This window comes from Salvelinus alpinus, chromosome 21 (assembly GCF_045679555.1).
Source record: "Salvelinus alpinus chromosome 21, SLU_Salpinus.1, whole genome shotgun sequence".
Taxonomy (NCBI): domain Eukaryota; kingdom Metazoa; phylum Chordata; class Actinopteri; order Salmoniformes; family Salmonidae; genus Salvelinus; species Salvelinus alpinus.
The window spans coordinates 4,724,861-4,751,703 of NC_092106.1; the positions used below are offsets into that span (position 1 = coordinate 4,724,861).

The 26,843-nt window shown below is 43.3% G+C and overlaps 1 protein-coding gene across 1 annotated transcript in view; it reads left to right on the forward strand.

Annotated features, from left to right (window-relative positions):
* The first annotated feature begins 856 nt into the window (after positions 1-856).
* grik4 (glutamate receptor, ionotropic, kainate 4) overlaps positions 857-26,843 on the forward strand; it is a 477,591-nt gene continuing 451,604 nt past the window's right edge. Inside the window, exon 1 of the mRNA XM_071356615.1 lies at positions 857-1,665. The gene's annotated coding sequence lies outside the window, so the exon portion shown is untranslated. The remainder of the gene's footprint in view (positions 1,666-26,843) is intronic.

Below are 26,843 nucleotides of genomic sequence, written 5' to 3' on the forward strand. Positions count from 1 at the left end.
GTTCAGAACTTATGTGAAAGAGCACAGCACAGTGGGAAAATATATGACAGCTAGAAAACTAAACTGGATGGTATTCAGAGATAGATGGGAGGGGTTGAGGGTAGCTGAAGGCTGGGACTAAAACAAACGATAGATAACTATTGGAAATATATACTGTCCGTGAAAAAGATGTGGTATGTATAAGCTGGAAGTGGAAGCCTATGTATTGCTATCCATTAGTTTACTCCAATAAGGGGAGTGGTGGTAGGGTTAGGGGAAAATAATAAAGAAGGAAAAAAAAAATATATATATATATTTATAATAATATATTTACAACAACAATTATATGGGGGGGATGGAAATGATGCAGATAATTTCATTGCTAGACGCCACAATCTATCTGCAATATTAAAGCTGGTCTATCTAAAAAATATCTAAAAATAAAAGTCTAATTGAAACATTCAGTGAAAGTTATTCAAAAACCTCAACATAACCTTAACATTTTGTTCAAAACATTCAAAACAGCTAATGTTTCCAGAAAGTTATATAATTATTTTCAGATAGCCTATAATTTCCGTTCTCAGAATGATAATAAAACCTCCCAGGTAAACTTTCAGGGAACAATAGTTAAACATTTTCAGAACCTCCCTGCTACCTAAACAGGCTACATTTTGACTGATGTTCTCAGAACGTTTAAAAAACATTCCGTTTTGCCAGTCAGGAAACGCATGGCTTCCTTCGTTCCCAGAACTAATGGGAAACCAAAAACGTACGTTCTCACAACTTCCAAGGAACCAAATGTGCTCGCTGGGATTGTACTCCATAGGCTGTATAGTGATGCACCTGTAAACTCACTGCACAGAAACAAGTGCTGGTTCCTTTAACATTGGATGTACTGTAGTAAGGCACCAAAAGCTAGTGTGAGGGGGACTTCACTTCACAGCGGCGTCTTTCTCCAGCATCGTTCCGGATGGCACTTGATGTCCAGTTGATTCTTAAAAACGAAATTTGAGATAGGTTATTCGGTAAATGCTTGATCTATATTTCGAGAGATTGAATTAACCGTTGACATTTGGATGCATTGCGTTCCGTACCCTCCCTGAAGCTCAAGCTGTGGTAAAGCATTTTCAACTACGACCGGTCGGCCGCAGGAGCAAAGAGAAGGAGGGAGAGCTCTATTTTTTTCTTGAGAATAAACTGAATGAGATAGGATGAAATAAATCCAAGCTACTTGTCCATTTCAAGGCAAGAAAGTACTCTAAGGAAACGACAATTCTTCACATTTGGAGGAATTGGACCACTCATTTTCTTAAAAGAAAAGTAGAGGATAATTTCCAACTATTTTGGATGCGGATATAAGAGAACGAATCAATGCCACATTTAACTGGTACCGCAAGGATATACGGAAAGACGACCGATGTTTAAATGGTTATTGAGTGAGTAGCCTGGTCGATACGCGCATATAGCAGGTTATTTCTCCCTTATACCAGCGTGCAAGAGGCTACCCCATATGAAGGGCTACCCGCGAAAGCGCATTGCTATAGAAAACTGGGGATTGCATTGCACAAACTGATGCCGTTTTTTTCCTTACCGCTAAAGCCAACCGAGTCTACACCTGTTCCATAAGGAGAAAATGCCAAAAGAGATATAAAACAGCAAAAACGTCGATTGATGTTGAAGAGCCAGGTAAGAAAGTGTACAAGTCTACAATGACTGCTTGTGTACTGCTTTTCTGAGATAATAATTTTGAGGAATGGTAGGCTATTGACTTTCATTATGTATTGTTGACGGTTAATAGGGTTCATTGAGAATATAAGACCACATGATGTAATGTCCATAGCCTATGCAAGATGCCTTATCGGTCCCTCAAATGTGCCATGGGGTCTGCGTTGCGTCAATTGAATAACCTGATTTATCTGCCCCCCCCCCCCTCATTCATTCATTCCCTATATATTTTTTTTCTATCTCAATTATGGTGAATTAAGTTAATCAAATGTTTTCCTATAGGAATTGCCTCACACACCTATCCTCTCTGAAAAGTAAATTGTTGCATTTGTGCTTTTGTAATGTAACCTAAATGGGTTTTTAGTTAGGCTAAGCCTGTTTGAGGCATGAAGGCATATCATATCTATAGAGTTAAAAAAAAAAAACATTTAAGGAAAATTCCAGCCACAAAATTGGTTGGAAGACAAACTGTCTTTCTTTGGGATACAAGTGTCATTCAGGGCAGATTTCCATAGACAGGGCCGCCTTAGCCTTTTGGGGGCCCTAATCGAGATTTGGTTGGGGGCCCCACCTTGCTGGCAAAACATTTTTTTGGACAGTGGAGAACAAAAATGTTTTAATTTCCTGCAATTCTACACCTTTTGCCATGGGGCATAGAGAAAATGTTGCAGTTTTATTATAACTAACGTATAATTATAAGAACATTTTATAAGAACATTTGACTCATTTTGCCATAGGGTAGAGAGAAACATTAGCAATTTTTCAGCAAATGTTCTACAATTTACACATTTTGCCATGGGGTGGAAAGACATTTTTGCAGTTTAAAAGCTAATCTCCTACAATTCTGCATATTTTGCCATGACTGGTGCCATGTTAATATGATATCTGAGTGAGAGTGACTAACAAAATCAACGGGGGCCCCCTGGAGGTCAGGGCTCGGTCAGTCATTTCCAGATGAGGTTTAGATAGCTAATTTACCAATCTAAAAATGTTTGGTGACATGGGCTAATTGAGTGACTGTCAGTGACCCCCCCCCCCCCCCCCCTTTCCAAAAAAAAGTAGCCCTGACCACAGATGGCATACATCTGATTAGGAAGCCTCACCTGTGACAGCCTCTATGCTCAGAAGGTTCTGATGAATGTCAACTCCATCTGAGTTAGAATAATATATTAATTAGCTAGAGTAATTGATTGATTTGATTGGTATTCACTGATTCATTCATTGATTAGTTTATATTTTTGTGTTTTGCAGTTGCTGAGAGCCTCATACGGTATAAGACATTCCCTTGCACATCTATTCCATCCACTTATCTGATGATTGAAGGTTTAGAGTAAGGGAGACAAATATGCTGCAGGATATTGTCAATCAAATTCATCTGTTTGAATTGCTTGATTGACCTCCGACAGGTGTGTGTGTGTGTGTGTGTGTGTGTGTGTGTGTGTGTGTGTGTGTGTGTGTGTGTGTGTGTGTGTGTGTGTGTGTGTGTGTGTGTGTGTGAGAGAGAGAGAGAGAGAGACGGCGAGAGTGGGTGCATGCTCAGGGGTGTTAGTTGGTGGTTTAGGAGGCTATTTGGCACCCCCTTGTGGACTACACACCTTTGTGTACATACTCCTAATCCATTTCCAAAACCTTTTTTGCATTGAGATTTGGGGCGTACCTAAAGCCATTCAAGAGTTCTTACTTTCCCTCAAAGAGATACAATCATTTTCCTAACCACAACCACAATCCTGGATTTATCCTTGCCTCACCAGCCACCATTTGGAAAACCCTGCTCTACATTTCATCAAACGAATTGTAGAGCAACTAGAGCCTACCAATTAGACATATTAGGGTTTGGTGTCTTACTACACTATTTCATGGCTTAAGACCTGCCTTCAGCCAGGGAAGAAAAGCCACATCTCTGAGTTCTGAAAATATGATATTTTTAAATTGAGATGGATAATCTACAACTGCCAGAATATGTGTGTGTGTGTGTGTGTGTGTACTGGACGTGAGGCCCACACGGGGTGCCCATGACATTCCTCCCCAGCTATCTGGGATGATTGTGTTGAAGGTTAATTATCATCACCCACTCTCCCCTGAACAGTTAGGGACAGAGTGACAGTCACTAGTCCTTAACAAAGTCCCATTTCCTCTAAGTGGGCAGGGCCCAGCTCTATCGTGCTCAACATCTGTCTGAGTTCATTTAGCCAGCCATCCGCATTCCCCTCTCTCTGGCAGCCTGCTGAAAACACACATAGACGTGCACCCACATGCAGGTGCACACACACACACGTAGGCACGTACACACACGCAGGCACGTGCGCACACATGCAGGTATGCACCGCATGCAAACACACACACACACACACACACACACACACACACACACACACACACACACACACACACACACAGTGCATGCATCCTGTATGCATTAAATATGGCCCTTTTTATCCAGAGATGATTTATCTATTTGCATAGCCGACACCTCCCATAGGTCACATTTATCATATTCATTCTGCCGGTTTGTTTGCTGTTGAATTTCAGGTGGAGTCATTTGCTCAAGGGTACACTAACAATGTCCCTCATGTGTTTGACACTGCATCTTAATGGCCCCGGGTCCAACTCTCTGACCACCATTTGTGCACTAGCGGAGACTCTCCAAGGTTGAATGGGGCATCCTTGGATAATCTGCATAAGCGTTCGTTACCAAAGTGCTGCACACAGGAAATTGTTTTTGTGAAATATTCCCCAATAATTCCTCCGAGTATAACGATGTTAAGGTAAACAGCTACAGCCCAAAAATCCAAATGAAGTTTTCAGCTCTTCCTCTGCTGGATGACTGCCTGTGTGTTGTTGCAATATGTACCGGCTGACAGAAAAGTGAAGTAAGATGCATGATCTCATTGAATGCTTGATCAATTGATGGATTGGACACCGAGGCACAACTCCCTAGTGTAGTGAAGGTTAACAGGCCTGCTGCATCCATTGTTCACCATCTGATGGAAGGTGATCTCTACAGAATTGAGACAAGGACAATCATTCAAAACATTTAACTTCAAGGGCCACTTTCAAGGCATTTGACAATTCCGAAGATTACCCAGGGGACAAATTCAGCTTGAGGAGCTTATGACTCAGCTAATGGAAATGTGCTTTAAAACTTTGTCAGTCAGATAAATTCTGCGAACCTGTGTAGAGCCAAGAGTTTTTCCAGACCACATGACCTGACCAGTGAAAAACTTCAGGCCCTATAGTTGACCTGGTCAGGTCACGTTGTCAGGAAAAACTCTGGGCCCTTTATACATGTGATAGAAATGTTATTAGGGAGGACATAAAAGGGAGTGTGAGTTTGTAGCAAATAGATCTTTCTGCTGCTGCATAATTACTTTTTGTTTCCAAAGCTCATTCCAATATTAGCAATTGGGACGGGCTGCTTCAGGCTTTGAAGAGATTTGAAATATTAATTCATTAACTTGCAATGATCTGAAAGCTGTGAGTGTGCTCTATGAAAGGATTCAGCCAGGATGACTGGCTTTCTAAGACGGCCCATAAAAGTCCATGTCAACCACTGATGACCGTGATAGATAGGAGCAGAATAGAGACTGCCAGCTGGGTCACTTGGGTCTCAGTCACACCTGTGGAACAATCGACTTAAACATGTTATATAGCCTAATTATGCTACGTTATAGTAACAAATATGTTACCATGGCTGGATCTCATCTTGTTGTTTCTGTGTTTCATATTTGCGACAGTCTTTACGCACATTACAATCTAACGTACACAGGTATGTCTTACAGTGTTTGCGCTTTAAAAGCTATGATCAATGAAATCAACGTCTGAAAGCGTTCACATGTGGGATCTGCTATGTTAAGATGCGAGACATATTGATCCTGTGTCCTGTAGCATTGAACTGGATAGCCAGTAGGCACCTCACCAAGACCTACTGAGTAGTGCATCACATTTCAAAGGCGTCCGATGCAAATTGGCTCTGATGTGGGCTCTCCTGAATCTTGGGCATTCGCACGAGGCATGTGGACGCTTCATTTCCCTATGGTACATTGACGTAGACAAATGATCTGCGTTTGCCATAACCTCAACTTCAATACTATTCAGCAATGTGTTTTAATTTCCTCTGCAACCAATCAATAACATATTCAAGTTGCAAACTATTAAGGAATCATATTCTGCGGCACACAGTCCTAATAATCTATAATTAACTTTTTATTTCAGAGGTTCAATTAATGTTCAATTAATATGGATGTCTTTTTTGACTGTTAAATATTGTAGTCGATTATGGCAGTGGTCTGAGGACTTCGCTGTCTGTCAGTCATACATATGTACATAATTCATAGTAATACATCATACATGCTTTGCATGGACAGGAGTTTTCCCTGACCATGTGAACTGAGCAGGAACATCTCTTGGCCCATGTTATAGCCTTTAACTAACTAGGGATGATAGTTTCTTTCTTCATGCTCAAGAAAAACTCCTGGTCCTATGTAACCGATGTCAAATGGCTAGCTAATTAGCGGGGCGCGCGCTAAAAGCGATTCAAATCGGTGACGTCACTCGCTCTGAGACCTTGAAGTAGTTGTTCCCCTTGGTCCGCGAGGGCCGCGGCTTTTGTGGAGCGATGGGTAACGATGCTTCGAGGGTGGCTGTTGTCGATGTGTGTAGAGGGTCCCTGGTTGGAGCCCAGGTAGGGGCGAGGAGAGGGACGGAAGCTATACTGTTACACCTAGTATGTCCAAGGCAGGTGTCTATGAATGGTTTCCTTGTGGCAGTAGTTTTCTTTGTGAATATTTTAAAGAATCAAAAAGATCAAAAAGGTACTTAGGAAGTGGGTGTGGCATGGCCCCCTGCCACTTTTTGGTCCAGAAAAAACCTTGCAAATGGGTGTGGTTGGGCCGTCTGTATGGCTGAATTTGAGAGTATTTTAGAGACCACCATCTTGGTGGTGTAGAGGATTTTTTTTGAATTTTCCTGCAATTCTACAAAATCATGTAAAATAAATACTGTTAAATTCATTTTTTTGTCATTTAAAATTCTTCCTGACTGTCTAGATTTTATTTTGGTGATTGTTAGTTCTCAAATATTATATTATAAACACAAATATAGTTCATTATATTCTCTACCATCTATAGCTGGTTTTAGTTGTTTAAGTTGACACTGAAAGCATTTTAACATCCCGAAAAGTATTATTATTATTATATATATTTGTTTTTTATCTATGATTTTTTTACACTGTTTGGACTTAGTTGGCATGAAAAAACGCGTAGGATTTCAATGACAGAAAAATCCCTGATTTGTAACTTGTTGCCATGAACTAATGGGGCAGTTTAAATATCTACCATCCACTCAAAAGAGTCAGTTTTACATGTGAAAATAATGCATGAATAGAGATCTATAAATGGCTCTGATTTGACTATAAATGCATAGTTTATTTTCTGGGCACAATACAGCAAGCCCTTACCTTGCACCTTATGTTGGGGATATACTGTATGTTAGTTTCCCCTATAGATAGAAGGATGAAAGAGAAAAGACAGAGCCCTGCACGGGAATACATTTTAAGCCCGAGCCCTACCCATGCCTGCAACTTTCAGTCCCTACAGTCCCTACACTACCCAGGCCCGAATGCTTCTGCCAAATGTGAGGCCCGGCCCTTCCCGAAACTCTAAATCAGAAAGAACTTCCTCCATTAGTAAATCCATTAACTGCTCCTGTACGTCTGTCACTCGATCGCTCCGCTTGGGCTGCTCTGCCAGATATATTAGAGAAAAGAGGAGGTAGGAATCCCATTGGGCAATGAATGTAGGAACGTATAACGCCCCACCCAGCAGACTGTTGACCAATCACGTTCATGTTGTCATGCTGCGTCACGCGGTTGCTAAGCTAATCACGCAATCCCTTCTCAAAGTCCGGGTATGAGTCGAGAAACGTGCCTATTTTCCTCAAAAGAACACCACATGACCAAAAGTATGTGGACACCTGCTCGTCAAACATCTCATTCCAAAATCATGGGCATTAATATGGAGTTCGTCCCCCTTTGCTGCTATAACAGCCTCCACTTTTCTGGGAAGGCTTTCTACTAAATGTTGGAACATTTCTGCGGGGAATTGCCTCCATTCATCCACAAGAGCATTAGTGAATTCAGGCACTGATGTTGGGCAATTAGGCCTGGCTCACAGTCGGCGTTCCAATTCATCCCAAAGGTGTTCGATGGGGTTGAGGCCAGGGTTCTGTGCAGGGCCCTGATCTCAAACAGTACGGAGAGAGTCTACGGATGAGACCCCAAAAAGTACAGTCGAGTGCTCAAAACAAACCTCAGACTCAGACGTTATAAGAGGCTTTTACCCGCGGCACACCATATGGCAAATAATCACGAAGATGGAAGGAGATAACAGCTGCCGTTACAACTTACCTCTGCAAAGACATGGCCCCAATTTACACGGCCGAGAAACGGGGGTTTCGTGAGTTGGTGCTAACACTCCACCCAAGGTACCAAATGCAAATTGATATGTGACATGTATTAATGCTAAAATAACATGCAAAACAGGCAAGGCCCCCCCCCCACCCCAAAATATATATTTTAGCCCTATATTTATTTTCTTTGCAACTATAGTTGAAGTGTTATCTATTTACCATTTTAGATTTTATACATTCATATTTTATATTTTGTTACATGCTTAATTGACAATTTGCACAAGTTCTAAAGAAAATAAATAATCAAATATGAGTAATGACCTTTTTATTTGTTGAGTATAATTCAAAATCTACTAAGAAATAGGCCTTTTTATTTTATATAAACTATTTTGTTATTTTATATAAACTATTTTTTAGTTTTTATAAACTAAATTGAATTTAAAGAAAATGTGGTATATCGTGATATGTCGCTCTGGATAAGAGCGTCTGCTAAATGACTTAAATGTAAATGTAAATGTAAATATGTATCGTTATTGGGATATGAAATTACCTATATTGGGATATGAGATTTGGCCATATCGCCCAGCCCTAGTTGGAAGCACAGAATCATCTAGAATGTCATTGTACGTCTTTAGTGTTAAGATTTCCCTTCACTGGAACTAAGGGGCCTAGGCCGAACCACGAAAAACAGCCCCAGACCATTATTCCTCCTCCACCAAACTGTACAGTTGGCACAATGCGTTGGGGCAGGTAGCGTTCTGGCATCTTCCAATCCCCGATTTGTCCGTCGGACTGCCAGATGGCGAAATGTGATTCATCACTCCAGAGAACATGTTTCCACTGCTCCAGAGTCCAATGGCGGTGAGCTTTACACAACTCCAGCCGACGCTTGGCATTGCACATGGTGATCTTAGGATTTTGTGGGGCTGTTCGGCCATGGAAACCCATTTCATGAAGCTCTCGACAAACAGTTATTGTGCTGACGTTGCTTCAAGAGGTAGTTTGGAACTCGTTAGTGAGTGTTGCAACTGAGGCAGAGGATGTTTGCGCACTACGCACTAGGATTTTTACGCACTACGCGCTTCAGCACTGGGCGGTCCCGTTCTGTGTGGCCTACCACTTCGCAGCTGAGCCGTTGTTGCTCCTAGACGTTTCCACTTCACAATAACAGCATTTACAGTTGACTGGGGTAGCTTTAGCAGGGCAGAAATGTGACGAACTGACTTGTTGGAAAGGTGGCATCCTATGACGGTGCAAGGTTGAAAGTCACTGAGCTCTTTAATACAGGCCATTCTACTGCCAATGTTTGTCTATGGAGATTGCATCGCTATGTGCTCGATTTTATACACTTGTCAGCAACGGGTGTGGTTGAAAAAGTAGTGTACATAATGTCATGATTCCAAAGCTATACAATATTACAGATAGCAAGTTAATTATCTCACATCTTGGAAAATATTTGTTTTGTTGTACTTCTTGTTGACGAAATTCATGCTAATGTTGAGTTTTTGAGCTAGCACCAATTGACACCCATTCACTCCTTGAAGGAGAGCTCTCCTTGTCCCAGAATCGCCCAGAATGCACTGCGCTGCCCATTGGCTTGGAATGGACAACGTACACAATGGGTGTTAATACGATTCCAGTGGAGTTTCCCATCTCCTCAAAAGTATCTCCGGCTCTGCTCAATAAATGAGCTCTTAGCTACTTTTGTTCATTCTAAACTCTGACAAAACTCAAGTAACATTATAATAAAAAAAATATAATACAAAAAATTATATTTAATGAGGTTTAATCACCTCTGACACCATGTTATGATCTTAGTCAGATATGACTGTACTGTGCAGCAGAGCATGAGCAAATGGCTTAGCTTCAAAATGTTAGTGATCAATTTAGTGATACCCGAGCCTTACCTGTACCCTAGTTATTGATGAAGAAACGGACCCTACCCGGCCCTAACCCAATGTACAACGTCGGGGCCCGTCAGACTCGAGCCGGGTAGCAGAGCTCTAGAAAGACAGCAATCTTTTTAGAATGACCTGTACAGTCTTCTAGTCAACTCTGGGGATCAGTTTAAGCAGCACTTGAATACAGCTTTTAGTGCCTTTGTTTACTTCTTGGGAGAACTAGGTGACTGTATAAGAAATACACATCAATTGAACGGTTCTCCTTCTTTAAAACAGACCTTTCACTTTATATTCCGGCTGCCACTGCCAGGACTGTGTCTTTTGATACTTGGAGCTAGTGGCTCAACGGTGTTACAGAGATACGGGGCCTTCTGCAGACTGCAGTGTGTTCAAGCAATTAAAAAAAAAAAAAAAAAGAAACAAGTTAACACAGCTCTAGCTCTGTATGGTCACCCAGTGTGAAATTAGACATCCTGAATATTCATATCATATCAAGAAAATACAGTAAGCACCACTGTCGACCCTACTCAGCACAATCAGGCACAGACAAAAGACACACACACACGCACACACACACACACACACACACACACTATGAACTTGAATGTTCATATTTCTAAAGAAATACCCCAAAGCCCTGTGTCAATGTACAGTGAACTTCAAAGCCTCGACTCTTTAATTGATCATGAAAGGGAAAGGGAACATTGCTATCATTATCAGTTGTCGCATGTGGCATGCCGATGATTTATCTTGTTATAATTTGACTCCCAGCAAAATGTCTCTACTGTACATCTTCATGTGATGATTTGGGCTGTGAATAGTGGATGGAGGAGCAATCTTGGTCCATATATGATAGCATGATGCATACTATTCCATCAGGATGCAGTGAAGAGTTGTTTGAGTTATCCGTTATGAATATTGATCATACCAATGGACGGCAAACCTCCATCTGAGCTTCTGAATCGAAGGTTGTGGTATTAGTTTATTGCTGCAATACTAATTTCTCCTGTTGGGCGGTCTTGAACATGGAAAGGATTGATTATTGGTACACCACTGTTAAATCTTTTTTTCTGAAATAGCCCAGAGTGCCTCTCATTCACATCACTTTGATTTGTGAATCTGCATCCCCCCCCCCCCCCCCCAAACATCAATACTCTCTCTCCCTCTGAATCATATCCAAATAGATTTTTTTATACTCCAAGGAATTCAGGACTTGAATGTACCCCATTGTCGATGACTGACACAGAGACCCCATTGGTGTGACATAAGAAGTCTGCCTATGTGCGTGTTGTAGTTAGTACGTTATACATGTGGAGGGAATCTATATGTCACCAGTCTCACACACCGCCTGGGGATGAGGGTAGTTTACCCTGGCCTCCAGTGAGCAATCCATAGCGAACAAATTGGACACCCTTTCTCATGTAGCTTCTAACAATTAGTGTGATTTGTTTGGTGATGTTTCTTGTTTATTTCGATTCCCATTTAACTTTTGCAGAAGCAGCTGCGACTCTTCCTGGGGTCCACACAAAACACAAAGCATGACAAGTAACAAAAAACGGATAGACAAGAACAGTCACACACATTTCAAATACAACGATATACAAACAATACGACCATAAAATAATATAAACAACAAAAATAATGTGTGTTTGTGTGTGTGTCCACCTCAGAGGTATTTTAGTACTCGAAACCGGTCTCGAGACCACATATTGAGGCTCATTCTTGTCTCTGTGTCGGATACATTTGTATCAGGTCTTGACTTGGTCTCCGACAGCGAGGGCTCACTTACTCCAGCGGAGTAAAAAAAAAAAAACTCTGAATTATCAGCTCACACTCCTTTCTTGAAACGTTAATACAGTCATTTAACAGTGATTATATCTATTATAGACATGTTTGCGGAGTGGCGAACCTATAGGTCTTCATCGTGTGACAGGTTTGTGATTCTGAAAGGACATACTAGCGCACTCATGTGGGAGAGTGGTCTAGTGGAGGGTATACGCAGGTATAAGCACTATACCAATCTTTGTTTTTCAGTGGGCATTGCCTATACTCACTCCTTAATCCCTACTGATGCGTATCAAAGTAGTGTAGTGGAGGTATACGACGGATCAATTAGCATGCAGTACAATAGAGAAATCCCCAAAATATTGCTATCAGGTTGTAAATCACAGCTGGCCTGGTACAAACGGACGAATGTACATTGTTTCTGTTTCATTGACTCAATATTCTCGTCAAAAAAGGGGCGAATGTAACTAAGGCTGGGAATGTCAACACAATCAAACTAGCAAGGGCGATGATCACAAGTCAGCCATAACGTGACTAATAGGCTAGTGTATCTATTTATGTAGCGAGCAAATTCACTTTGGATATCTACTCCACTCCCGGAGCACTCTGACCGTGCCTGAGAGCAGAACAACTGATGAATTTACCAACTCGCAACACCTGCTGAATATGACCGGTGTCAGTAAACGTGGACAAAAATAAGTAATAGATAGTCAAGAACGCTCTAGATAACATGTAAACAAGCCTAACCAGCTCTGCTACGGCGAGTAAAATGATCAGAGTGAGGCGTTCTTTCATTTGGGTCTGGAAGTAGCTAGCTAGCAAGCTAGACAATTTTAGCCAGTTAGAGTGCTTGGTTGGGACAAGCATGCATTGGCAGGGAAGCTGCAGAAGGACGAGGAGGCTACAATTCCCCATCATTTATCAGTGCAATTTTGACGGCCAGCTAGGGAAAAAGTTTGAGAGGGTTTATCTAATGTTCCTTCGTTAGATTTTAGCTCATCTTGCTCTGGCTAGCATTAGTTGTTGATCTTGTTGTTGTTGATGTGCATAACTGAGGGAGAGAGAGCCTACCTTTTCATGGTTGTTTGTAGACTCCGGTCCTGGACAAGACAGATGTTTTTATTCTCGGTTTTATTTAGTGCAGTGTCTATTACTTTTCCAAACACATGGTCGCTTTCCCACTCTACATTGCTATAGCATTTTCACAAATGCTTTGCTATACGTAATTTCAAAACATACTAAGAATTTATGAAAATGTGAAAATTACCATGTCTAAGTAGTCGCTTGTAAGACAATGTTTAAAAAAGTGTAATATTCTTCCTGGGGGTGTATAAACAGATTTTAAAAAGATGTCATATTGCTGAAATGCTGTTAGTTCCACTTTAAATGCAACAGTGTTTCACACACACAAGTTATTTCCATAGAGAAACAGCAATAAACAGCAAGCGCGCTGCAATAAAAAACACATTTCCACTCACCAGATGATGATAATTTGAAACTTAACCTGTTGTTGAAAGTTATTCGTGAAAAGGGAGAAGCCAACAAATTAGCGACAACATGCTCTTTGATAACACCTGCTGCAAACTAAGCCGACAACGAAAGCAAGCTAGCTAGGTCGACTGTGGGAAATCTACTGCTCCCTATTGCGCAGGGAGCTGTTGGCAACAGAAGTTTCCATATGTTTTTGTAAAAACAGTCCCACCCATTAAGTCAAAATGTGATTTGTTGATTCCACTGTCACTCAAAAATATTGCTCTAATACAGCTGAATGGCAGATGCCTTTAGCTAACTTCTGATGGCCTAGTCAATGGCTGACTTAACGTAATTTAGCTAGATTATCTCGCCAGAACAGCAAAGAAAAATCCTGATTGGATCTTTTTTTCTCTTCAGTGTTTCTCTTGTTCTGAAATATGAACAGTGAAATACTGGACATTTTGAACTCTTAATATGGTGGTGATTTGACAGAATGACAATCATGGTCTTGAATTGGACTCGTATTTTTCTGGTCTTGACTCGGTCTCGGACCCCTTGTCCCCCTCCGGTCTTGGTCTTGACTCGCACTCGATTTGCTCCGGTCGTGGTCTTGAATACTTCTCGCTTTAGGTGGTGTCGAACACAACACTGCCCCTCACAGTCCCCGCCATTCCATGAGATCTTGTTGCTGCTTCCAAGCATGGCACACCACACCAAACATGCTCCTCCTCTTCCACCACTGTAGTGGTCTCCAACCAATCAACCCATTGTCCAACACAATCGCTGAGTCTGCTGCACTCTGTTTTAGTTCACCGCTTCTTTGATTAACTAATGTTATATTCATCCATGCGTAAATGTGTGGCTGCTACTGGACCCATCCCTGTTGCTCCTATCCTGGTTGACTTGAGTCGGCTCTGTGTCTGAAATGAGAGCCTGAGCCTTTCAGTGCTGTGGGCTTTTGCAGTTTCCATGGCTCCTCACCAAGGACCAGGATTGGAGACCTCTGCTATAACACCAGCGACCACTTTCCCCTGCTCCTCGTCTCCTCCTTCACATCAGTGGCATCTACCAATCTGCCTGCTTAGCTTTTCCCATGCCCCCTCAATTCCATACCCAGGGCTTAACATGTCAAACCTAGGGATCTCTGGAGAGACCCCTTAATGTGTAGCGTAGCGGTAGTGAGTGATTGTCGGGCCGTTCTAATTGGACAGGCCGGTCGTGAGACGGCCGGGCGGCAGGTAGCCTAGTGGGGGCGGCAGGTAGCTTAGTGGTTAGAGTGTTGGGCCAGTAACCGAAAGGTTGAAAAATCTGAAAAATCTGTTGTTCTGCCTCTGAACAAGGCACTGTTCCTAGGCCATCATTGTGAATAAGAATTTTGTCTTAACTGACTTGCCTAGTTAATTAAAGGTTACATTTTTTGAAAACACGCCAGAGCTCAGGTTTGATAGACAGGGAGCAAGAGGAGATCCCGTGTGGAGAAGCTGGAGTGCCCGGTGCCACTTTTTAATCATGTCGTAGAGCAGTGCCGATAAGAGATGTTCCGCGATTATGGTTTAAGGAGTACGTCCTTGCACTGGGCCATGGGATTTCTCTTCCCCTCCGTCAGAGGGAATGACAACATCAGTATTCATTCCACAGCAACGGGGATGTGGGGGGGGTGGGGGTAGGGAGTGGAGAATGTTGGGAGCCAGGAACTTACCATGTCATGGTATTAATTTCTGCTTTTTGACTAAGGTCTCTGATGTGTGGCAATTTCATTACGAGTTTCAGTAGTAGCACAATATGTTGCATTGGCCGGGAATACTTGAAATTCCTTTGTAATAATGTGTCCGTCTTTACCTTGTCACATTTGGTGGCAGTAGTGGGATCTAGTACCCCTCGCAGTACGGGGTGGTGCGGTGACATTCTGCCGAGCAGTCAAATCCTGACGCTAGAAGTGTCCTCAAACCCCTGCGACGTGCCTACCTGCATGTTTTACTATCTATTGTCTTACACACTTGGAAATGTTACTATCTGAGGCCCTTTGAGACAAGAGTCGAGAGGAGCGCCATGGTAAATCAAGATGGATTCATTCATTTCGAGGGGGGCACCGAGGAAGCCTATGAAGATTGACAGTTTTTTGTCATCCTTGGCCGAACCCGCTTAGATATTATTCTCATGATGTCAGATTTACTGTCCATTTTCCCTGGATGGAGTGAGCCAGAGATGGACCTGCTGCCTGCCAGCCAAGTGATGGTGATGATGGTGTGGGTGGCTTCATGGGTGGCTTTGCTGTCAGCCATTGTCTTCTGACAGGTAGCATCACTCCTACGCAGTGCCAGTCCCTCGATTTAAGTGTAGAAGAAAGTCTGATGTAAAACGTACAGTACCAGTCAAAAGTTTGGACACACCTACTCATTCAAGGGTTTTTCTTTATTTTTATTATTTTCTACATTGTAGGATAATAATCAAAACTATGAAATAACACATATGGAATCATGTAGTAACTAAAAAAGTGTTAAACAAATCAAAATATATTTTAGATTTTAGATTCTTCAAAGTAGCCACCCAATGCCTCGATGACAGCTTTGCACACTCTTGGCATTCTCTCAACCAGCTTCACCTGGAATGCTTTTCCAACACAGTCTTGAAGGATTTTCCACATATGCTGAGCACTTGTTGGCAGCTTTTCCTTCACTCTGGAGTCCAACTCATCCCAAACTATCTCAATTGGGGGTTGAGGTCGGGTGATTGTGGAGGCCAGGTCATCTGATGCAGCACCTCATCACTCTCCTTCTTGGTCAAATAGCCCTTACACAGCCTGGAGGTGTGTTTTGGGTCATTGTCCTGTTGAAAAACAAATGATAGTCCCACTAAGCGCAAACCAGATGGGATGGCGTATCGCTGCAGAATTCTCTGGCAGCCATGCTGGTTAAGTGTGCCTTGAATTCTAAATAAATCACTGACAGTGTCACCAGCAAAGCACCCCCACACCATCACACCTCCTATTCCATGCTTCACGGTGGGAACCACACATGCAGAGATCATCCGTTCAACTACTCTGCGTCTCACAAAGACACGGCAGTTGGAGCCAAAAATCTAAAATCAGACCAAAGGACAGATCTCCACCGGTCTAATGTCCGTTGCTTGTGTTTCTTGGCCCAAGCAAGTCTCTTCTTATTACTGGTGTCCTTTAGTAGTGGTTTCTTTGCAGCTATTTGACCATGAAGGCCTGATTCACGCAGTCTCCGCTGAACAGTTGATGTTGAGATGCGTCTGTTACTTGAACTCTGTGAAGCATTTATTTGGGCTGCAATTTCTGAGGCTGATAACTCTAATGAACTTATCCTCTGCAGCAGAGGTAACTCTGGGTTTTTCCTGTGGTGGTCCTCGTGAGAGCCAGTTCCATCATTGCGCTTGATGGTTTTTGCGACTGCACTCGTTCAAAGTTCTTGACATTTTCCGGATTGCCTGACCTTCATGTCTTAAAGTAATGATGGGCTGTCGTTTCTCTTTGCTTATTTGAGCTGTTCTTGCCATATAGGACCAAATAGGACTATCTACTGTATACCACCCCTACCTTGTCACGACACAACTGATTGGCTGAAACGCATTTAGATGGAAAGAAATTCCACAAATAAACTTTTAAGAAGGAACACCTGTTAATTGAAATGTATTCCAGGTGACTACCTCATGAAGCTGGTTGAGAGAATGTCAAGAGTGTGCAAAGCTGTCATCAAGGCATTGGGTGGCTACTTTGAAGTATCTCAAATATAAAATCTATTTTGATTTGTTTTAACACTTTTTTGGTTCCCACATGATTCCATATGTGTCATTTCATAGTTTTGATCTCTTCACTATTAATCTACAATGTCGAAAGTAGTAAAAATAAAGAAAAAACCTTGAATGAGTAGGTGTGTCCAAACTTTTGACTGATACTGTCAGTCTGACATCAGTCTTGTCTGACGTAAGAGAATGTTGTCATCCTGCACCCGCCCACTCCACCCTAACAAACCGTGGACAGGTATCCGACCATGGACGCCACCACTGTCAGTCAGCTTCTCCAGGCCCACTGAGCAATTGATGCGTCCCAGGTCCCTTCCATTTTGCCCAAAGTATGCATTTCTCTTGCACACTTCTTCTCGTGGATTTAACAATGGTGGAAATTGTCTCTAACCAATGCTTACACCAATCCAATGCTTTTAAATCCATGATGGGGAGTGTGCGAGTGCACACTTCGAAAGAAGGGCAGATCATTGTGACACAATCACTGTCTGTTGGGGGCCCTCTGGTGTACGATGGCGCCGAAAGAACATGGCTGACGTTTTACATTCTCCCAACCAATTGTGCTATTTTGTTATTCTTTTTGCGTATTGTGTAACTTATTTTTTTACTTATTGTATACGTAATGTTGCTGCTACCGTCTCTTATGACCGAAAAGAACTTCTGGACATCAGAAAAGCGATTACTCACGGAATGGAAGAAACTTTTTCCTTTAACGAGTCCGACGAGAAGGATATCCTGCTTTCACTGGAACAGGCCCAGATCCACACCTTTTGTGTGAAGAAAAGACGCCGGAAAAGGAGACACCGATCAGGGATCCTTCTGAGAATCCGGAGGCGAGCGAGTAAACTCCCAATGCCTTCCATTCTTCTTGCTAACATGCAATCATTGTAAAATAAAATCGATGACCTACTATTAAGATGATCCTACCAACGGGACATTAAAAACTGTCACATCTTATGTTTCACCGAGACGTGGCTGAACGAAGATATGGACAATATAGAGCTAGCGGGATTTTCCATGCACCGGCAGAACAGAGACGCTGTTACCTCTGTTAAGACGAAGGGTGGGGGTGTGTGTCTTTTTGTCAATAACAGCTGGTGCGCGATGTCTAATATTAAAGAAGTCTCGAGGGATTGCTCGCCTGAGGTAGAGTACCTTATGATAAGCTGCAGACCACATTACCTACCAAGAGAGTTCTTATCTGTATTCGTAGCCGTCTATTTACCACCACAAAACAAAGCTGGCACTAAGACCACTCTCAACCAACTCTATAAGGCCATAAGCAAAGAAGAAAATGCTCACCCAGAGGCGGCGCTCCTAGTGGCCGGGGACTTTAATGCAGGCAAACTTAAATCAGTTTTCCCACATTTTTACCAGCATGTCACATGTGCAACCAGGGGGAAAAAATCCTAGATAATTCTATCCTCCTGATTCCTGCTTACAAGCAAAACTAAAGTAGTGACTCGCTCAATACGGAAGTGGTCAGATGACGCGGATGCTACACTACAGGACTGTTTTGCTAGCACAGACTGGAATATGTTCCGGGATTCATCCAATGGCATTGAGGAATAAACCACCTCAGTCATCGGCTTCATCAATAAGTGCATCAATAACGTCATCCCGACAGTAACTGTACGTACATATCCCAACCAGAGGCCATGGATTGTAGGCAACATCCGCATCGAGCTAAAAGCTAGCGCTGCCGCTTCCAAGGAGCGGGAGACTAATACAGACGCTTATAAGAAATCCCAATATGCCCTCAGAAGAACCATGAAACAAGCAAAGCGTCAATACAGGATTAAGATTGAATCCTACTACACCGGCTCTGACGCTCGTCGGATGTGGCAGGGCTTGAAAACTATTACGGACTACAAAGGGAAACCCAGACGCGAGCTGCCAAGAGACGCGATCCTACCAGACGAGCTAAATGCCTTTTATGCTCGCTTTGAGGCAAGCAACACTGAAGCATGCACGAGAGCACCAGCTGTTCTGGATGACTGTGTGATAATGCTCTCGGTAGCCGATTTGAACAAAACCTTTAAACAGGTCAACATTCACAAAGCCGCTGGGCCAGACGGATTACCAGGACGTATACTCAAAGCATGCGCGGACCAACTCTCAAGTGTCTTCACTGACATTTTCAACCTCTCCCTGACCGAGTCTGTAATACATGTTTCAAGCAGACCACCATAGTCCATGTGCCCAGGGAAGCGAAGGTAACCTGCCTAAATGATTACCGCCCCGTGGTAAGTGCTTTGAAAGGCTGGTCATGGCTCACATCAACATCATCCTCCCGGACACCCTAGACCTACTCCAATTTGCATACCGCCCCAACAGATCCACAGATGACGCAATCTCAATCGCACTCCACACTGCCCTTTCTCACCTGGACAAAAGGAACACCTATGGGAGAATGCTGTTCATTGACTACAGCTCAGCATTCAACACCATAGTGCCCACGAAGCTCATCACTAAGCTAAGGGGACTCTGGGACTAAACACCTCCCTCTGCAACTGGATCCTGGACTTCCGGACGGGCCGCCCCCAGGTGGTAATAGTAGGCAACAACCCGTCTGCCACGCTGATCCTTAACACTGGGCCCCTCAGGGGTGTGTACTTAGTCCCCTCCTGTATTCCCTGTTCACCCACGACTGCATGGCCAAACACGACTCCAACACCATCATTAAGTTTGCTGACGACACACCAGTGGTAAGCCTGATCACCGACAACGATGAGACGGCCTATTGGGAGGAGGTCAGAGAACTGGCAATGTGGTGCCATGACAACAACCTCTCCCTCAACGTGAGCAAGACAAAGGAGCTGATCCTGGAGAGCCAAACAGGCCCCCATTGACAGCGATGGGGCTGTAGTGGAGCAGGTCGAGAGTTTCAAGTTCTTTGGTGTCCACATTACCAACGAACTATCATGGTCGAAAGAGGAGGAAGGGAAGCGCTACTAAGGTACACAATAGTACATTTTGGTAGACAGAAGGTGCTCTTTGGTAAAAGGGGTAAATTGGTCATCAAAAAGAAAGGAGGACCAAGGCACTCTTTATATAACTAATTAAAATGCCTTTATTAGTATGGCATGTTCAATAGAAACAAAGTTTTTTAAAAACCGACACGTTTCGGCTGGCCCTGGCCTTCGTCAGGGAGTACAAACAAAAAGAACTATCATGGTCCAAACATACCAAGACAGTTGTGAAGAGGGCATGACAACACCTTTTCCCCCTCAGGAGACTGAAAAGATTTGGCATGGGTCCCCAGATCCTCAAAAAGTTCTACAGCTGCACCATCGAGAGCATCCTGACCGGTTGCATCACCGCCTGGTATGGCAACTGCTCGGCATCCGACCGTAAGGCGCTACAGAGGGTAGTGCGAACGGTCCAGTACATCACTGGGGCCAAGCTTCCTTCCATCCAGGACCTATATAATAGGTGTCAGAGGAAAGACCATAAAATTGTCAGACTCCAGTCACCCAAGTTATAGATTGTTTTCTCTGCTACCGCACGGCAAGCGGTACCGGAGCGCAGAGTCTAGGACCAATAGGCTCCTCAACAGCTTCTACCCCAAGCCATTAGACTGCTGAACAATCCATAAAAATCGCCACCGGACAATTTACATTGATCCCCCTTTTGTACACTGCTGCTACTCGCTGTTTGTTACCTATGCATAGTCACTTTGCCCCCACCTACATGTACAGATTACCTCAACTAACCTGTACCCCCGCACCCTGACTCGGTACCAGTGCCCCCTGTATATAGCCTCGTTATTCTTATTGTGTTACTTTTTTTTATAACGCTGTATTTTAGCCTACTTGGTAAATATTTTCTTCTTCTCGAACTGCACTGTTGGTTAAGGGCTTGTAAGTAAGCATTTCACGGTAAAGTCTACACTTGTTGTATTCGGCGCGTGTGGCAAATAAAGTTTGATTTGATTTGCGCCTGGAGGAGAGCGAGAAGGATAGAGGACAAAGGAGAAGAAACAGACAGAGGACATAGTCGAGTAGGCCTGCCAGGGTTTCCTTAGCTCTTCTGAGCTTCTCATTAGGATATTATTAAGCCTAATGAGTTGTGAGAAACAAGTTTGGTGGCGCTAGCAATTTACCCGCCTTACGTCAGAATCGGTTTAATCTGCTCAAGGGCGGAGATTGGGATCTGTGGGCCGCCTGGCTGTGTGATCTTGTGTCTCCTATTGATCAGAGAGGGAGGGAAACTGCAGAGGGCGATTACTCAGTCGCGCTGCTTAAGTCCGAGCCCGTCTGCTATTCTCCCTGACCTGCTCTGGCCACAAGACAACCCACACTCCCTGAAACTACATAACTGACATGACGTTTGTATATTCAGAAGGGAGGAAAAAAAGCTATACTGTAGATACTATGCCTACGAAAGTAAAGTAATAGGTACTTACCTTAGAAAATAAGTACTGCAAGTGTGCTAGGTTTTTCCCTAGTCCATATTCATGATTACCAAGAAGTTTGGTATGACTTATTTTTCAATTACCAGCATTTTCTTCTCAGATCATCTTTTTTAGTGTGCTTGTCATTTTTTCTTCACTCTGTTGAATTAATCATTAGCACTTGTATTATAAAATGTAATGATATGCAATCTAAACACAATCTCATGGCCATTATGTGCTTCAGACGCACAGAAGCAGCATCTGCAAGCACCTGGAGGCAATAATGTCTAATTGTTGAGACAGTGCCCACCTTTAAGTGTGCTATGATGGAACACTGAAAATACCTAATGCATGCATCTGTTGTGCTCTTCTCCCAAATCATGTAACTCTCTGGCCACGGAAGTCGTTTACCTTAATCTGAGATCAGTTTATAGTTGGTGCTCTTTCTCACCAAGAGTGTATCTGGCCAAGGCAGTCGTTTACCTCAACTGAACTGTGATCAGTTTATGGAAGACCCAGAGATTCACAAACCAGGATCAATACAGTGATATTGATTAACGTTCAATAATTGTTCATTCATTGGAGCTGTCTGGTGAGAAAGAGCACTGTTACAGAAGCGCAGACGTACTGAAGTTAGCGTCACCCAGACATCAGCTTGTTGTTTGATCCAGGGTGGTTTTAGAGCTTAACGTGCCTCGCGGTTCTCTGTGTTCCAACGAGACTTTCCCCGCCTTAGTGTCTAGAGTACTGGAATCTGTTTGCAGAGAAGCTCTTTCTATTTTTCATTCATGCTTACTCGTCACAGTACAAGGATTTTTTAGTAATGCCGTAATGAATCAAATTTCGTTTTGATTTCCCTTTAATTCTCCTCTGAGATGCAATAGCTTAGGTTGAAAGGCTGCTAAGGCGGCAAGTGTTTAAACACAGAGCTGGGGCTAATGAAGACAGAGTGCATGCTGGGGAGGGAACGGTACACCCCGCTCCGCCTCAGATAGACCCCTCTCACACACACATAACTCACGTACGCACGCACGCACGCACGCACGCACGCACGCACGCACACACACACACACACACACACACACACACACTTGTTTTTCTCTCCTCGTGGACCTAAAATGTGTTTCCATCCTATTTTCTCTTACCCTAACCTTAACCCCTAAACCTAACCCTAATTGTAATCCTAACCCACAACCTAACCCCTACATTTTTTAAATAGCCTTTGTCCTTGTAGGGACCTGGGAAATGTCCCCAACGAGAGAGAATATTTCTTGTTTTACTTTTGGGGGATTTCAGGTCAAGGCGACACGCACACGCACACACACACCTCACACATACAGCCAGGGGGGATAGATATAGCCATAGATAGAGCCATGCTGCAGATATTATCTGCACACATACAGTACACATGCTACACTATGGAAGTGTCTGCGTTGTTTCCTCTATTGGACAAATGGATTAAACCCCTCCAAATGAAGAATCATGTCGAGTGTCTGTGCTACTTTGCATGTGTGACCTCGTCACAACCATCTCACTTTGTTGGCCCACGGTTCAACGCCACGTGAATCTGTTCCCGCCCGGTCTGACCAAATTAGGGAGGAGGAGGATGAGGTGCCAGCCTGCAGTAAGAATCCTGGTCATTATCTGGCTACAGTCCGTTTGAGAGTGTTGTGGGATCTAAGGAAACGTAATAACCTAACGAAACCACAGGCTTGACACCTCATTCGAGCAGGGTCAACTCTTCAAGCGCTATGACTCAGTCATTAAAGCCCCAGTAGGACGATAGGAAGTTTCACGGTGTCCAAAGAGGGAAAAATGGTTCTTCTTCCCCCCTAGTCTTCCAATCACTACGGTGTTTGATATAGGATGAGTAAGAGGTCCAGTGTTTGACGGATTAGTCCGGTGGTGCATGCTAATGCCTTGTTACAAGAGACAAGAGGCTCCACTCAGGTTGATTGTTTAGGCGCAATGAAAGGGTATGGAACTTGTAGTTATTGAAGATGTAGGCCTGAGCTTTTGAACCACCTCGATCCACGCTTCAACGTCTCTTTCTTTTGACGCTGAAATATGGCACTGATTTACATTGTGATTCACAAAGCGGAAGCTCTATATACAGTATACTGTGACCAAAAGTCAAGCGCTCAAGTCATTACATTAGGACAATTTATTCAGTTCACACAGTTATGTAATAATAGTCTAGTTCTTCGGTATTCAATATATGCACAAGTGAACCTAAATATGTTAGATTCTCATTTGGATTTTTTATATTATTGAGTCAAATTGTGTATTCTGACTACTCTCTTCTCTTCTTTCTTTCCTGAAATGCAATTTACTAGTTCATTTGAAATGTTCTCAATTAGCTTTCCCTTGTCATATCCTGATCTGCAATTGACTCAATAATGTTGGACTGTTTAATTCCTGTCCCTGGAAATGACCAAGGTACTTTCACTCCAATTCACAAAGTGAGAATTAATGGGCTGTGGTTAATATGGGGAATAATCACAGGGGATTTTAACTAAGTGGCTTAAAGACAGACAGCGTGTCATAGGTAGGATGTTTTACGAGCATCAACATCATGGACATATTTTGTTCAGGTTGAGTATAATAAAGTCCTGGAGTGGGCTTTGACCCTAACCCTAAATACTACACACTTTGCACATCATGGGGCAGGTCAGGTGTTATTAATGTGGCCTCTAACAAGATGTCCGCCTCATGTCTTTGTGCATTGAGAGTTGGATTTAGAATCCAGCAAATAGACAATGAACAAAACGCAACATGTAAAGTGTTTGTCCCATGTTTCATGAGCTGAACTAAAAGATCCCAGCAATTTTCCATATGCACAAAAACGTTTTTCTCAAATTTTGTGCACAAATTAGTTTACATCCCTGTTAGTTAGCATTTCTCCTTTGCTAAGATAATCCATCCACCTGACAGGTGTGGCATATCAATAAGCTGATTAAACAGCATGATCATTACACAGGTGCGCCTTGTGCTGGAGACAATAAAAGGCCACTCTAAAATGTGCAGTTTTGTCACACAACACAATACCACAGATGTCTCAAGTTTTGAGGGATGCGCAATTGGCATGCTGATTGCAGGAATGTCCACCAGAGCTGTTGCCAGATAATTGAATGTTCATTTCTCTACCATAAGCCACCTCCAACGTTGTTTTAGAGAATTTGGCCGTACGTCCAACCAGCCTCACAACCGCAGACCACGTGTAACCATGCCAGCCCAGGACCTCCACATCCAGCTTCTTCACCTGCGGGATCGTCTGAGACCAGCTGAGGAAACTGTGGGTTTGGACAACTGAATCATTTTTTGGGAGTGTTGTGTTCATGGCCTTGTTTGGTAGTTTTTTGACTGAGGTTTTGACAAGAGTTTTCTGCCCTCAAGTACTCTATGGAATTCCTCAAGAGCATCCACCAATCTGCTCCTACAGCAACACCTCAGCTGAGAAAGATCCGAAGCAATAAAGGGATGTAACCAACAGTCATTCAACAGACAGAGGGGGTAAGACCATCTTGCATAAGATCAAGACTGTTGTTGGCAGAAGATTTGACCTCACTAGGCCTCAACCTTCATCTAGGAGTTATCATGGCAAATCACAATCAAACCTAATCAAAGTAAAGTTTCTTAACAACAGACCACCCAACCATGCTATGTTACCAACTTTTCTGATGTCGAACCCCAGATCCCTGCTCCCGCTCTCTCTCTCTCTCTCTTGCACTCGAGGGCATCAGGCGGCCCTTCATTACGCACACCTGTTACCATCATTACGTGCATCAGCGCTCATTGGACTCACCTGGACTCCTTCTCTTTGTTGATTGTCCCGTCTATAATTTTCTGCTCCCCCGGTTGTTCCCTGTGTCTGTATTGATGTCGTTATTTTGTCTCCTGTCCGGGCGATGTTCCTGTCCTGTTTTGTTTCATGTCCGCAGTTTATTAAATGTTCTCCCTGTACCTGCTTGCTGTCTTCAGCGTCGATCCTCACATTCTAAATAAGATTGATTAGTTCCTGGCCATTTTGAAAAACCATGTACAGTACCATGTTCTATCCATCCATCCTATTTCATGCTCCTTAGCCTAGCCGGATTAAGGTTAAATGTTTCATGGAACAAGGCTCAAAGTGGTGTAATAAAATCAGTGGGGCTGTGTTTTGCTGCTCGGGCCAGTACTGTGGATGTTAATATATTTAGCTGAAGATAAATGCCCTAGCCCTATGAATAGACCAGTGCTTTAAGTCTTTGTGCCCTCTTATTGTCTCCTTCCCAGCGGTATTTCTTAAAGCGTTAACCCTCCGACGGCTCAAAGCCAAAGAGAACTGGTATGCCTTTAATTAAAAGTGAGTGTCTGCGTACAAAGATAATTGGGAGTTTTGCATTTGTACCACCCAGGGGTGAATGAATGGGGGCTGTTCTCCAGCGGTTGGCTCTGTTTTTTTTGTCACAGGCGGGAGCCTTTGACTAATATTTCTTAACTGAAGGTTAAATATCGTACAGATCATGTTGGACATAAACGGGGAGAGGATCATCGGATCAGATTGACCTCTAAATTTATCATCCGCTGCAGACGTGTGATTTGTGTTGTGGTTTTTTGCACAGTACGTACGGTATGTGGGCACGCAAGGTGACCGGCACTGTAGATCAACGCTGAACAACTGCTTGGGGAGAAGGTCCTGCCTGACTGGGTATCATTTTTCTCCATTTCATGGAATGGAGGGTCTACTAAGCTCAAGTTTGACATTTTACTGCACTGTTAGGAGCTAGTAACACAAGCATTTCGTTGTACCCGCTATAACAGCTGCTAAACTGTGTACGCGACCAACCTTGATTTGATTTACTCGTCAAATAGGCACTTGCCGTGTGTCATGGGAACACTGGCTATCTCTCTCACGTTTCCGGTATTCACGTGTACTGTAGATCCCTTCCCACTCTGTTGGTAGTACAATGCCCCAGGGCCCTAAATGCTATTGGTGGATGTCTCCACCATCTGCCTGCGTATCCCTCCGCCCATGTAATGGCTAGCATCCACTGATCAGCCTCATTTTTAAAAAGAAAAGTCTATAGGCCCTATCAGTTCCGTGTTCCAGGCTAGTTGAATGCGTAAATACTTTGATAAGCAGCTAACACTGATACATAGCACTGCTGGTTCGAGAGAAATACTCCTACCACTTGTTCTAATCATGGCTGAGGAGAAGAGACAGGCTGGTAGGAAAACAAGGCCACAAGAACAGCCAGACTGAGAGTTGGTGGCTGGCGCTCCACCTCCACTTTGAGACTGTTCCCCTGTTAACCTGTCTCCTGTCTCCTAGACACAGTGACATTTCCACTGCAAAGGCCCGTGTCTGACCTTCTCATGCTGGCCAGCCTCAGGACGAATGAGAACCCTTAGCCGCAGCTCACCGCTCAACC